This window comes from Anopheles coustani (assembly GCF_943734705.1).
Source record: "Anopheles coustani chromosome X unlocalized genomic scaffold, idAnoCousDA_361_x.2 X_unloc_149, whole genome shotgun sequence".
Classification (NCBI taxonomy): domain Eukaryota; kingdom Metazoa; phylum Arthropoda; class Insecta; order Diptera; family Culicidae; genus Anopheles; species Anopheles coustani.
In genome coordinates, this window is record NW_026525103.1 from 12,501 (window position 1) to 27,742 (window position 15,242).

Sequence of the window (15,242 nt, forward strand, 5' to 3'; positions counted from 1 at the left end):
AAGCCGCCGCTGTGCGCGTATACCCGTTCCCCGTAGGGAGGAGCAAGCCGCCGCTTAGAGACGAAGCATAAAGTGTCCTCATTCCACATAGGGCAAGCTGGATGAATCCATTTTACCCAGGACGGCCGAAGCGGCGTGGACCAGGGGAGAACTGAACCTTATACTTCACACCACAGTAAGTCTACGTGTCCTCTTCCACATAGGGCAAGCTAGAACTAACTATCTTACCCAGGACTGCCGAAGCAGCGTGGACCAGGGGAGGAACACACTTTTCATGGAAACGTAAGGCATCCATGACTGCCATAACGTAAGCCGCCGCTGTGCGCGTATACCCGTTCCCCGTAGGGAGGAGCAAGCCGCCGCTTAGAGACGAAGCATAAAGTGTCCTCATTCCACATAGGGCAAGCTGGATGAATCCATTTTACCCAGGACGGCCGAAGCGGCGTGGACCAGGGGAGAACTGAACTTTATACTTCACACCACAGTAAGTCTACGTGTCCTCTTCCACATAGGGCAAGCTAGAACTAACTATCTTACCCAGGACTGCCGAAGCAGCGTGGACCAGGGGAGGAACACACTTTTCATAGAAACGTAAGGCATCCATGACTGCCATAGTGCGTAAGCCGCCGCTGTGCGCGTAAACCCGTTCCCCGTAGGGAGGAGTCAAGCCGCCGCTTAGAGACGAAGTATTAAGTGTCCTCTTCCACATAGGGCAAGCTAGAATGAACTATCTTACCCAGGACCGCCGAAGCAGCGTGGACCAGGGGAGAACTGAACTTTATACTTCACACCACAGTATTGAGTAATGTGCCCTCTTCCACATAGGGCAAGCTGGAATGTTCCATTTTACCCAGGACGGCCGAAGCGGCGTGGACCAGTGGAGGACTACTCAATCATGAGGTTTGATATCGACTTGTGTGTTTCAATAGGGTACCGATGGTATGTTTTGAACCGATTTGATTTAGCCATTCTGAAGTCATCACTTGGTTGAAGCGCTGAACTAGGGAGGCATCGTTTACATATATATTGGTTTTCGCATGCTCTACTAGGTTAATGTCATGAGGTTGGCTATCGAGCATGCCCAAGTGATGACTTGATTGTGTGCTTGCTTGAATTCTTCACATTTCATACCATCGGTTAGTTGTCGAATCATTCCTCGATCATAACCTTCGTTCTTGGTTCATGTATGCTCTCTTCCACATAGGGCAAGCTAGAATTAACTATCTTACCCAGGACCGCCGAAGCAGCGTGGACCAGGGGAGAACTATACTTTGTCTTGTATGCCCTCTTCCACATAGGGCAAGCTAGAACTAACTATCTTACCCAGGACCGCCGAAGCAGCGTGGACCAGTGGAGGACTATACTTTGTTCATAACACCACAGTATTGAGTAATGTGCCCTCTTCCACATAGGGCAAGCTAGAATGAACTATCTTACCCAGGACCGCCGGAGCAGTGTGGACCAGTGGAGGACTACACAATCATGAGGTTTGATATCGACTTGTGTGTTTCAATAGGGTACCGATGGTATGTTTTGAACCGATTTGATTTAGCCATTCTGAAGTCATCACTTGGTTGAAGCGCTGAACTAGGGAGGGGCATCGTTTACATATATATTGGTTTTCGCATGCTCTACTAGGTTAATGTCATAGGGTTGGCTATCGAGCATGCCCAAGTGATGACTTGATTGTGTGCTTGCTTGAATTCTTCACATTTCATACCATCGGTTAGTTGTCGAATCATTCCTCGATCATAACCTTCGTTCTTGGTTCATGTATGCTCTCTTCCACATAGGGCAAGCTAGAATTAACTATCTTACCCAGGACCGCCGAAGCAGCGTGGACCAGGGGAGAACTATACTTTGTCTTGTATGCCCTCTTCCACATAGGGCAAGCTAGAACTAACTATCTTACCCAGGACCGCCGAAGCAGCGTGGACCAGTGGAGGACTATACTTTGTTCATTACACCACAGTATTAAGTATGGTGTCCTCTTCCACATAGGGCAAGCTAGAACTAACTATCTTACCCAGGACCGCCGAAGCAGTGTGGACCAGGGGAGGACTATACTTTATACTTCACACACTAGCCATACTGAAGTCATCACTTGGTTGAAGCGCTGAACTACGGCGGGGTAATCGTTTACAGGTTATAATCATATAGCTGCATGCTCATTAGTAGATAATGGAATATTGTATGGCAATATGAGCATGCCCAAGTGATGACTTTGTTTCAAGCTCAACAGGTAGGGTATTGAGTCCTCTTCCACATAGGGCAAGCTAGAATGAACTATCTTACCCAGGACCGCCGGAGCAGCGTGGACCAGTGGAGGACTCTATACTTTATACTTCACACCACAGTATTGAGTACGACTTGCATAAAGCCCCTAATGAGAACCACGAGGGCTCTCTCAATGTAGAACCACGAGGGCTCTAGTACCGATTCTCTCGGTACGGCTTGGTCCGTGTTCCTTTATGCTTGTACTCTAAGTATTAAGTATTGTGTCCTCTTCCACATAGGGCAAGCTAGAACTAACTATCTTACCCAGGACCGCCGAAGCAGTGTGGACCAGGGGAGGACTATACTTTATACTTCACACACTAGCCATACTGAAGTCATCACTTGGTGGGGGTGAACTACGGCGGTATCTATCGTTTTGGTTCGGTCTATATAGGGTCGCTTGCATGCTCATTCGAATATAATGTAATTGTGTATGGCAATATGAGCATGCCCAAGTGATGACTTTGTTTCAAGCTCAACAGGTAGGGTATTGAGTCCTCTTCCACATAGGGCAAGCTAGAATGAACTATCTTACCCAGGACCGCCGGAGCAGCGTGGACCAGTGGAGGACTCTATACTTTATACTTCACACCACAGTATTGAGTACTTCTTGCATAAAGCCCCTAATGAGAACCACGAGGGCTCTCTCAATGTAGAACCACAAGGGCTCTAGTACCGATTCTCTCGGTACGGCTTGGTCCGTGTTCCTTTATGCTTGTACTCTTAGAAAGTCTCAACCCGGAGGTCTTGACTTTGATTGTCATAGTTGGACTACGACGGGGCATCCGACCATTGCTGATCGAACACCCCTGATTCACCATCTTTCGGGTAGGCGGTACGCGTACCTCCGGACGCGGAAGTCTCAACCCGGAGGTCTTGACTTTGATTGTCATAGTTGGACTACGACGGGGTATCCGACTCATCGAATACCCCAGAAGCACACCATCTTTCGGGTAGGCGGTACGCGTACCTCCGGACGCGGAAGTCTCAACCCGGAGGTCTTGACTTTGATTGTCATAGTTGGACTACGACGGGGTATCCGACTCATCGAATACCCCAGAAGCACACCATCTTTCGGGTAGGCGGTACGCGTACCTCCGGACGCGGAAAGTCTCAACCCGGAGGTCTTGACTTTGGTTGTCATAGTTGGACTATGACGGGGCATCCGACCATTGCTGATCGAACACCCCTGTTACACCATCTTTCGGATAGGCGGTGCGCGACACCACCGACGCGGAAAGTTCCAACCCGGAGGTCTTGACTTTGTATTGTTGGATAGTCCTCTTCCACTATAGGGCAAGCTGGAAATATTCCATTTTACCCAGGACTGCCGAGGCAGCGTGGACCAGGGGAGAACTTCACGGAATCTTCAGGCATCCATGATTGCCATAGTGCGTAAGCCGCCGCTGTGCGCGTCAACTCGTTCCCCGTGAGGAGGAGTCTAGCCGCCGCTAAAAGACGAAGCATTAAGTGTCCTCATTCCACTATAGGGCAAGCTAGAATTAACTATCTTACCCAGGACCGCCGAAGCAGCGTGGACCAGGCGAGGACTATACTTTATACTTCACACCACAGTATTGAGTACGACTTGCATAAAGCCCCTAATGAGAACCACGAGGGCTCTCTCAATGTAGAACCACGAGGGCTCTAGTACCGATTCTCTCGGTACGGCTTGGTCCGTGTTCCTTTATGCTTGTACTCGCGGAAAGTCTCAACCCGGAGGTCTTGACTTTGATTGTCATAGTTGGACTACGACGGGGCATCCGACCATTGCTGACCGAACACCCCTGATTCATCATCTTTCGGATAGGAGGTGCGCCCACCTCCGACGCGGAAGTCTCAACCCGGAGGTTCGGACTTAGAGTTTTTCCCATTTAAAAGTTTTTCTCTTAGCCATACTGAAGTCATCACTTGGTGAACGATTGAACTAGGGCGGGTTAATCGTTTATAGGTATCATGTGGTTTGCATGCTCTCTTAGGTTAAGGTCATGTGGTTGGCTATCGAGCATGCCCAAGTGATGACTTTGTTTCACGCTTGCTTGATTTCTTCAAGATTCCCTGTTATATAGTGTAATCATTCGAGAACAGGGAATCTTTGGTTTTGCTCAACAGGTATTGGATGTCAACTTGGTATCTAGATCGCATTAAGTCTCAACCCTTAGGTTCGGACTTGTATAGTGACATCTTGTTACGGTCTTGAGTCTCAACCCGCAGGTTCGGACTACTTAGTGTTTGATCGAATATAATATGGCAACTTGTGCCTAAGTCTCAACCCGCAGGTTCGGACTTCTGTTTATTTGGCCAATGTATGTATAAGGCAACTTGTGCCTAAGTCTCAACCCGCAGGTTCGGACTTGTGTATTTGTTCGAAGTCATGTATAAGGCAACGTGTGCCTAAGTCTCAACCCGCAGGTTCGGACTTGTTAGTGTTTCGTCAACTTTCATATGGCAACTTGTGCCTAAGTCTCAACCCGCAGGTTCGGACTTGTGTATTTGTTCGAAGTCATGTATAAGGCAACTTGTGCCTAAGTCTCAACCCGCAGGTTCGGACTTGTGTATTTGTTCGAAGTCATGTATAAGGCAACTTGTGCCTAAGTCTCAACCCGCAGGTTCGGACTTCATAGTGTTTCGTCAATGTTCATATGGCAACTTGTGCCTAAGTCTCAACCCGCAGGTTCGGACTTCTATAGTGTTTCGTCAATTATCATATGGCAACTTGTGCCGAAGTCTCAACCCGCAGGTTCGGACTTCTGGAAGGATCACTTGGCCACTAATGATCCTTCCGCAGGTTCACCTACGGAAACCTTGTTACGACTTTTACTTCCTCTAAATCATCAAGTTCGGTCAACTTCGATAAAGCAGACGCGGTTCACGAGGATCAGCGAACGATCATCTCCAAAGACCTCACTAAATAATCCATCGGTAGTAGCGACGGGCGGTGTGTACAAAGGGCAGGGACGTATTCAACGCTGGCTGATGACCAGCACTTACTAGAAGTTCCGAGTTCATATGGACCATTGCAATCCATAATCCCTACTAAGTGAGTATTTGAGTGATTTCCCGTTCCTCTCGGAATAGGAGACACGCTGCTACCCACATTGTAGCACGCGTGTAGCCCAGAACATCTAAGGGCATCACGGACCTGTTATCGCTCGATCTCATTTTGCTAAACACAAATTGTCCTGCTAAGCAGCGTACCGTAAGTGCACTTGCGCACACGAACAGCGAAGGTGTCAGGTCATACTCCACCGAAAGGTCCTAACCCGTTCCAATCGGCATCGACGCATTAACGCTGACTGCGTTCTAGTTAGCATATGTGAGTCACGTTCGTTATCGGAATTAACCAGACAAATCAATCCACGAACTAAGAACGGCCATGCACCACTACCCTTAAATTTGAGAAAGAGCTATTAATCTGTCTCACCTCCATAAGTTCGGACCTGGTAAGTTTTCCCGTGTTGAGTCAAATTGAACCGCAAGCTCCATTTCATTGTGGTGCCCTTCCGTCAATTCCTTTAAGTTTCAACTTTGCAACCATACTTCCCCCGGAACCTGACTTTGGTTTCCCGGAAGCTACTGAGAGCACCTGGTTGTAGCGTCTCCCAATTGCTAGTTGGCATCGTTTACGGTTAGAACTAGGGCGGTATCTAATCGCCTTCGATCCTCTAACTTTCGTTCTTGATTAAAGAAAGCATCCTTGACAAATGCCTTCGCTTTAGTTAGTCTTACGACGGTCTACGAATTTCACCTCTCGCGCCGTAATACTAGTGTCCCCAACTACTTCTGTTAATCATTACCTCCGGTCTGAGTACAAACCAATGAAAGATTAGACCAAGGTCGTATTCCATTATTCCATGCAAGATTATTCTAGGGCGTTTGGGCACCCTGCTTTAAGCACTCTAATTTGTTCAAGGTAAACGTGAGCGGTCGAGCTCTATGTTACACTTGCACCCGTTGAAGGGCACACCATGACACAGACTTGGTGCCCTACCACACCATTGAGTCGCAACCAGATTCCGACTTGGCCCACCGACCACGGGTTGACCGGGTCGGCGGAGCCGGACTGTGTTGGACAAGTATCAACTTCGAACGTTTTAACCGCAACAATTTTAATATACGCTAGTGGAGCTGGAATTACCGCGGCTGCTGGCACCAGACTTGCCCTCCACTTGATCCTCGTAGAAGGATTTATGCTCTACTCATTCCAATTATGAAACATCATTAAAGAGTTTCATATTGTTATTTCTCGTCACTACCTCCCCGTCCCGGGATTGGGTAATTTACGCGCCTGCTGCCTTCCTTGGATGTGGTAGCCATTTCTCAGGCTCCCTCTCCGGAATCGAACCCTGATTCCCCGTTACCCGTTGCAACCATGGTAGTCCTCTATACTACCATCCATAGTTGATAGGGCAGATATTTGCGAGATCTGTCGTCGGTGCGAGACCATACGATCAGCATCATTATCCAGACTTCAACTCAATGACACGGAGAACCCGCGATTGGTTTGACTAATAAGTGCACCAGTTCCCGCGAGGGTCCTGGCATGTTGCATGTATTAGCTCTAGATTTTCCACAGTTATCCAAGTAACTAGGTTGATGATCTCGTAAATTATAGCTGTTATACTGAGCCTTATGCGGTTTCACATTAAATCTGTTTGTACTTAGACATGCATGGCTTAACCTTTGAGACGAGCGTATATTACTGGTAGGATCAACCAGAATTCCGACTTTGCGTTCGAATGTTCATTGTCCCATTGCACCCGGAGGAGCAAACACCACGTTCTATATGTTGTCAAGTCCGGTAGCACACGGGAGGCGAGCCCCCGTGCGAACCTCATTGCCCTCGTATCACACACACACCCGATGCACCGGACAGGCACTTGAGCGGCATTCGACTCCGCTAAGCGCTCGTGCGCCCGATTGTGCATGCGCTGACGGGGCCTTCATACCCCTACCACAGCGACCTTATGCCAAACTTCCATGAATACTTAGGTGAGCTGACAAGGGCCTTCATTTCCCTACCATCAACTAAAGAACACGCTAGGCGCGTCCGATCATTGCAACTGCGGGGCTTTCATACCCCAATCACCACAGTACGCAATTCACCAGAGTTTAATCACAACCCCCCCGGACATGGCACACTATTAACTTGCAACAAAACTTAGTGTGTGCCGGGCACATCGGTTCACAAAATCATTCCGATGTACCCCAATTGGGGTTGCGAACGCATTCACGGTCCTCTGACACACCCAACCAAGCGTGGATACTACATACCTCAAACACCCAGTACACTAACAGACAAATCAACATATGGTTGCTTTCCCCCAGACATTTGCCAATCACTTGGCACCCGGACGGGAACTCGCTCCTGATTGCGCCATTGCCACCCATTTGCCAAGAGCGAGTTCTGTATGTAGATTTCATTTGGAAAGACAACCGTGTACTGGATATTCTATCCGACGATTACAGATGACGAGTACGAGACTCGACTACACTCACGGATAATACATTTTGGGTCGAGATTGCTTTCGGGGTTTTCGATTGGTCTTGCGCTTGTAAACGTATAACTTTGACTTGTGGTAACCTCGGTATGTTAGTCGATCACGTGGTTGTGAACTGGGTACGGGTGGGCAATCTGTTCACTTGCACTCTGGGTAGGAATATGGTGAGCGCTATAGGTTAAAGATCATTGTATGGTTCCATCGTGATGACTTTCGCTAGATAGTAGGATGTTTGGATAGTTATAACGTTTTTGGCCATTTGTTCATAGTGTTCGGTTCATTGAGGAATTCGATTGGTCTTTGCTTCACACACGTGGTCGATCACTTGGATGTGAACTAGGGTGAGAATAAGGTGTTCACTAGTGCTCGTAGGTTTTGGATCAGTACTGAGCACTTGATTGGTTTCGCATAATATGTATCCATAGTGATGACTCTTTCCAGCTTAAGATTTCGTGACCGGTTTCGAATCCTTCCCACGTTCGCTTTTACTTGGTTAGGTTTTCGAGTGTAGCTTTGAAAGCAATCTCATGTATGTATCCCATCTGATATAAGCCACTGACAGTTCATGTCACCTCGTTCAACTCTCGCTGGGTCACAGAAGTATGTTACTGCGCCCATTATCCCTACTCGGATAGGTTCGGTTCGTTCGTTTTATACTACGGTGAGTAAACTCAATTTGTGCATCGCATAGCCATGGAAAGCAAGCTTTCGCGGGCCTCTTCGACTGTTTTGATACGAGCTGTGCCCGTGATGCTTGTCATCCCAGGATACTAGACCCCTTTGGACGACCGCATGACCATCAGAAAGTAAATTCCACGTTCGATTTGGGGTGTGAACCCCGAACATAAAGTCTTTGTGTAGAACCACGAGGGCTCTATAGTACCGATTCTCTCGGTACGCTTGGTCCGTGTTCCTTTATGTTCGTACTCTTGTGAATAAGATTCACGTTCGTTTTGGGATATTTGCTACTGTCACCGTTTGAGTACTATGGGGCTTGAACCCCTAACATAAAGTCTTTGTGTAGAACCACGAGGGTTCTATAGTACCGATTCTCTCGGTACGCTTGGTCCGTGTTCCTTTATGTTCGTACTCTTGTGTGTATAATATTCATGTTCGGTTTGGGATATTTGCTACTTTCACCAGGGTCCCGTTCTTCATACAAGTCTGCCTTGCTAATGTGGTAACTTTATAGTGTAGTTCTGACATCCCAATTTTGGGACTTAGCCGATTTTTCGTATATTTCCATATGACCCATAGGGTCCCTTTCTTCATACAAGCTTGCCTAGGGCGATCGGTCAAAACTTGTCTTACTATTCGATTGGTCTTCGCACTTTCACCCTAGGCAGTTCGCCTAGGTCTGTCTTCTTGAGGAGGCCAAAACCCGAAATAAGGAGGTTCGGCCGACCCTGAAACCTCCCCTGTCTGAACTACACTAACCCGATTTTTCAGGGTCCTCAGCGCCATACAACTTTGCCTAGGTCACTTGTACTCTTGACTTAGGCCATCCGACTTGGTCCGTGTTTCTTCCTAGGGTTCACCTAGGTACTTTGCCTTGCTTGATGTGGTAACTTTTTAGTGTAGTTCAGACATCCTAATTTTGGGACTTAGCCGATTTTTCATGTATTTCCATATGACCCATAGGGTCCCTTTCTTCATACAAGCTTGCCTAGGGCGATCGGTCAAAACTTGTCTTACTATTCGATTGGTCTTCGCACTTTCACCCTAGGCAGTTCGCCTAGGTCTGTCTTCTTGAGGAGGCCAAAACCCGAAATAAGGAGGTCCAGCCGACCCTGAAACCTCCCCTGTCTTAACTACACTAACCCGATTTTTCAGGGTCCTCAGCGCCATACAACTTTGCCTAGGTCACTTATACTCTTGACTTAGGCCATCTGACTTGGTCCGTGTTTCTTCCTAGGGTTCACCTAGGTACTTTGCCTTGCTTGATGTGGTAACTTTTTAGTGTAGTTCTGACATCCCAATTTTGGGACTTAGCCGATTTTTCATGAATTTCCATATGACCCATAGGGTCCCTTTCTTCATACAAGCTTGCCTAGGGCGATCGGTCAAAACTTGTCTTACTATTCGATTGGTCTTCGCAGTTTCACCCTAGGCAATTCGCCTAGGTCTGTCTTCTTGAGGAGGCCAAAACCCGAAATAAGGAGGTCCAGCCGACTCTGAAACCTCCCCTGTCTTAACTACACTAACCCGATTTTTCAGGGTCCTCAGCGCCATACAACTTTGCCTAGGTCACTTATACTCTTGACTTAGGCCATCTGACTTGGTCCGTGTTTCTTCCTAGGGTTCACCTAGGTACTTTGCCTTGCTTGATGTGGTAACTTTATAGTGTAGTTCTGACATCCCAATTTTGGGACTTAGCCGATTTTTCATGAATTTCCATATGACCCTAAGGGTCCCTTTCTTCATACAAGCTTGCCTAGGGCGATCGGTCAAAACTTGTCTTACTATTCGATTGGTCTTCGCACTTTCACCCTAGGCAGTTTGCCTAGGTGTAGCTTCTTGAGGAGGTCAAAACCCAAAATAAGGAGGTTCAGCCGACCCAAAAACCTCCCCTGTCTGAACTACACTAACCCGATTTTTCAGGGTCCTCAGCGCCATACAACTTTGCCTAGGTCACATGTACTCTTGACTTAGGCCATCTGACTTGGTCCGTGTTTCTTCCTAGGGTTCACCTAGGTACTTTGCCTTGCTTGATGTGGTAACTTTTTAGTGTAGTTCAGACATCCCAATTTTGGGACTTAGCCGATTTTTCATGTATTTCCATATGACCCTTAGGGTCCCTTTCTTCATACAAGCTTGCCTAGGGCGATCGGTCAAAACTTGTCTTACTATTCGATTGGTCTTCGCACTTTCACCCTAGGCAGTTTGCCTAGGTGTAGCTTCTTGATGAGGCCAAAACCCAAAATAAGGGGGTTCGGCCGACCTAAAAACCTACCCTGTCTAAACTACACTAACCAGATTTTTCAGGGTCCTCAGCGCCATACAACTTTGCCTAGGTCACTTGTTCTCTTGACTTAGGCCATCTGACTTGGTCCGTGTTTCTTCCTAGGGTTCACCTAGGTACTTTGCCTTGCTTGGTGTGGTAACTTTTTAGTGTAGTTCTGACATCCTCATTTTGGGACTTAGCCGATTTTTCGTAAAATACCATATGACCCATCAGGGTCCTTTGCTTCATATAAGTTTGCCTTGCTTGGTGTGGTAACATTTGAGTGTAGTTCTGACATCCCCATTTTGGGACTTAGCCGATTTTTCGTAAAATACCATATGACCCATCAGGGTCCTTTGCTTCATATAAGTTTGCCTTGCTTGGTGTGGTAACATTTGAGTGTAGTTCTGACATCCCCATTTTGGGACTTAGCCGATTTTTCGTAAAATACCATATGACCCATCAGGGTCCTTTGCTTCATATAAGTTTGCCTTGCTTGGTGTGGTAACATTTGAGTGTAGTTCTGACATCCCCATTTTGGGACTTAGCCGATTTTTCGTAAAATACCATATGACCCATCAGGGTCCTTTGCTTCATATAAGTTTGCCTTGCTTGGTGTGGTAACATTTGAGTGTAGTTCTGACATCCTCATTTTGGGACTTAGCCGATTTTTCGTAAAATACCATATGACCCATCAGGGTCCTTTGCTTCATATAAGTTTGCCTAGCTTGGTGTGGTAACATATGAGTGTAGTTCTGACATCCCCATTTTGGGACTTAGCCGATTTTTCGTAAAATACCATATGACCCATCAGGGTCCTTTGCTTCATATAAGTTTGCCTTGCTTGGTGTGGTAACATATGAGTGTAGTTCTGACATCCCCATTTTGGGACTTAGCCGATTTTTCGTAAAATACCATATGACCCATCAGGGTCCTTTGCTTCATAAGATTGCCTTGCTTGGTGTGGTAACATTTGAGTGTAGTTCAGACATCCCCATTTTGGGACTTAGCCGATTTTTCGTAAAATACCATATGACCCATCAGGGTCCTTGCCTTCATATAAGTTTGCCTTGCTTGATGTGGTAACATTTGAGTGTAGTTCAGACATCCCCATTTTGGGACTTAGCCGATTTTTCGTAAAATACCATATGACCCATCAGGGTCCTTTGCTTCATATAAGATTGCCTTGCTTGGTGTGGTAACATTTGAGTGTAGTTCAGACATCCCCATTTTGGGACTTAGCCGATTTTTCGTAAAATACCATATGACCCATCAGGGTCCTTGCCTTCATATAAGTTTGCCTTGCTTGATGTGGTAACATTTGAGTGTAGTTCAGACATCCCCATTTTGGGACTTAGCCGATTTTTCGTAAAATACCATATGACCCATCAGGGTCCTTTGCTTCATATAAGATTGCCTTGCTTGGTGTGGTAACATTTGAGTGTAGTTCAGACATCCCCATTTTGGGACTTAGCCGATTTTTCGTAAAATACCATATGACCCATCAGGGTCCTTGCCTTCATATAAGTTTGCCTTGCTTGGTGTGGTAACACATGAGTGTAGTTCTGACATCCCCATTTTGGGACTTAGCCGATTTTTCGTAAAATACCATATGACCCATCAGGGTCCTTGCCTTCATATAAGTTTGCCTTGCTTGGTGTGGTAACATATGAGTGTAGTTCTGACATCCCCATTTTGGGACTTAGCCGATTTTTCGTAAAATACCATACGACCCATCAGGGTCCTTTGCTTCATATAAGTTTGCCTTGCTTGGTGTGGTAACATTTGAGTGTAGTTCTGACATCCCCATTTTGGGACTTAGCCGATTTTTCGATCCATCCCATATGACCCATCAGGGTCCTTTTTCTTCATATAAGTTTCCCAAGACTTAGTGCTTTTTACCTTTGGACACCAATATCACCCTTGCGGGTATCTTTGATCTTCTCACTTTGTATTGACCGAATGTAGGTCTTGCCATGCCAAACATATAATTGTTCTACACCAAGTCTCTATCTCGTACCGCCAGCTCGGTACATTCGATTAACCTGCCCTTAAGGCACCCGGGACTTAGCCATTTTTTCACATTTTTCATGATTTTGAGGCAACTTTTCTCAACTTTGTCACCTTATATCACCAAGATCCTTTCCCTTTAGCGCTTCACTCTGTTCGTATGATATTTAGCGCTGACTATCACCTTTCTATCGCTGAGCTCAACTTCTTATTCGGTGCCATAGAGCCAGAGATATTTGGTGTATGCTGTTATAAGGGAAGTTTGTCACTTTTTCAAAGGCCCACTTTGGGACGCCCATATCTCACCTTCAGGTATCTTCGATCTTCTTGTCGTCTATGGACGAAACTTAGGTCTTGTCTTGGCCAACTTATAAATGTTCTACGGCCAAGCCGTATCTCTTACCGCCAGCCCGGTATTCATGGACTTAGTTGGATTTTCGCCTCTCGTGGTAACAATTTCAGACTTTCACTCACAATAACACCCGAACGGTCACATGCTAGCGCTTTGCTTGGAAGGAATTATAGTTAGCGCTACCTTTTCTCTTTCCATCGATACCTTGTTCGTTCCATTCCATGCCATACAGCCGAAGTTATGATGTTTCCCGTTTTCCATATCATGTGGAGCTTATGCTCTGGGAAAACCATCTAACACCTGTACCACCCTTTTGGGTACCACCGATCTCGAGACTATGTTCGGGCCAAATATAGGTTATAACATGCCCAACTTATAATTGTTCTACACCAAGTCTCTATCTCTTACCGCCTGCTCGGTATTTTACTCGTAAGTCCAAATTTCACAACTTGTACTTTTTGGCCCAATGTACTCGAGTTTCAATTTTGGTAACATTTTTCGACTTTGACGCTTAATAACTTCCAAATCATGCTAGTTAGCGCTTTGCTTTCTTCTAGTCGTACCTAGCGCTGGGTGTTACCTTTCCAAAACATATCCTAGCTTAACAATCCATGCCATACAGCCGGAGCTACATGGTGCACAAGTCAAATCCATTTTAGCCATGTTTCATTTTTGCCAATTTTTGACCACTCGTATCACCCTTCCAGAGTGGTCCGATCTTCTCGCTGTCTATGGCCGACTTTTAGGTCTCGTAGAGGCAAACTTATAAGTATTCTACGTCAACCCGCTATCTCTTACCGCCTGCTCGGTATTCTTGGTCTTGTGTGATTTTTGGCCATTTTGGTATTATTTTTCCACTTTGTCGCTTAATAACTCAGTTTTGCTCAACACTTAGCGCTTCGGTTGTTTGGGATTATAGTTAGCGCTCGGTTCGACCTTTCCAACACTGATCTTAGCTTGTCGATCCGTTCCATACAGCCTGAGTTATTCGCGATACCGTGTTTCAACCCATTTCTCAAGTCTCGTTTTGGTCCAACTTTGAACCAGCCATATCACCCTGATGGGTACCTCCGATCTTCTCGCTCTATATTGGCCAAAGTTAGGTCTTGTGGTAACGTACTTATGATTGTTCTACGCCGTGTTCGTAGCTCTTATCGTTCGCCCGCTATTTTCGATCATAAGGTGAATTTTCGCCTCTAAACCACCATTTTTCACCTTTGCCCTCTAATATGACCGACTTGCTCAACACCTAGCGCTTCGCTTGGTAGGACACATAGCTAGCGCTCGTCAAGACCTTTCCAACGCATATCCAAGCTTTCCGATCCGAGCCATACAGCCTGAGCTATAGGCGATACCGTTTTTCCCATTTTCTTGGTCACACGCACTTTAGGGTACCCCTTTTTGCCTTTGACCCTTAATACCTCCTCCGGGTCACTAGTAGGCGCTCAGCTTGGTAGGATACATAGCTAGAGCAGGCCTTCACCTTTCCAAAACTGCCTCAAGTGTACCGATCCGACATCTAGAACCAAAGTTATGGTCATTCCTATCATGCTCTACTTTCATGGTCAACCTCCACCAAGCACACCTAGGTTGGACCAACTTTCACCAACTCATCTCGAACCCCAAATTTGCTTCGACCTACTAGGTTTCCCTAGTAAAGTGGTCAAAACATCCATTACAACACGACTGGTCTTTCTGGTGGTCGACCTAGGCGACTTTGTTCGACGACCACCACCCCATGGAACTAAAAGACGTCCCTTGATACGGACCACCGATACATTTTCCGGCCTGTCTAAACTACACTCATCGAAATTTTTTTGGGTCCCCACCGTCATACAAGTTTGCCTAGGTCAAGTTTTTCTTCCGGATCGGCCGCGGACCTCACTTTTCATTATCTAGGGAGGCCATAGGGCCCCAAAAGGGGTTTTTTAAAATTTTCGACACTTTCGACTTTGGTCGGATTTTTTCCGATTTTGGTCCGACCTAGGGACTTGGTGGTCCAAGGAGCCTCGGGACCAAACTTTTTTCTCAGGGGTCCCTACCTCCATACAACTTTGCCTAGGTCAATTTTTTGTTCCAAATCGACCGCGGATTTCACTTTTCAATATCTGGGGCTCGTGTAGAGTCCGAATATGAGGTTTTCTCATTTTTCGACATT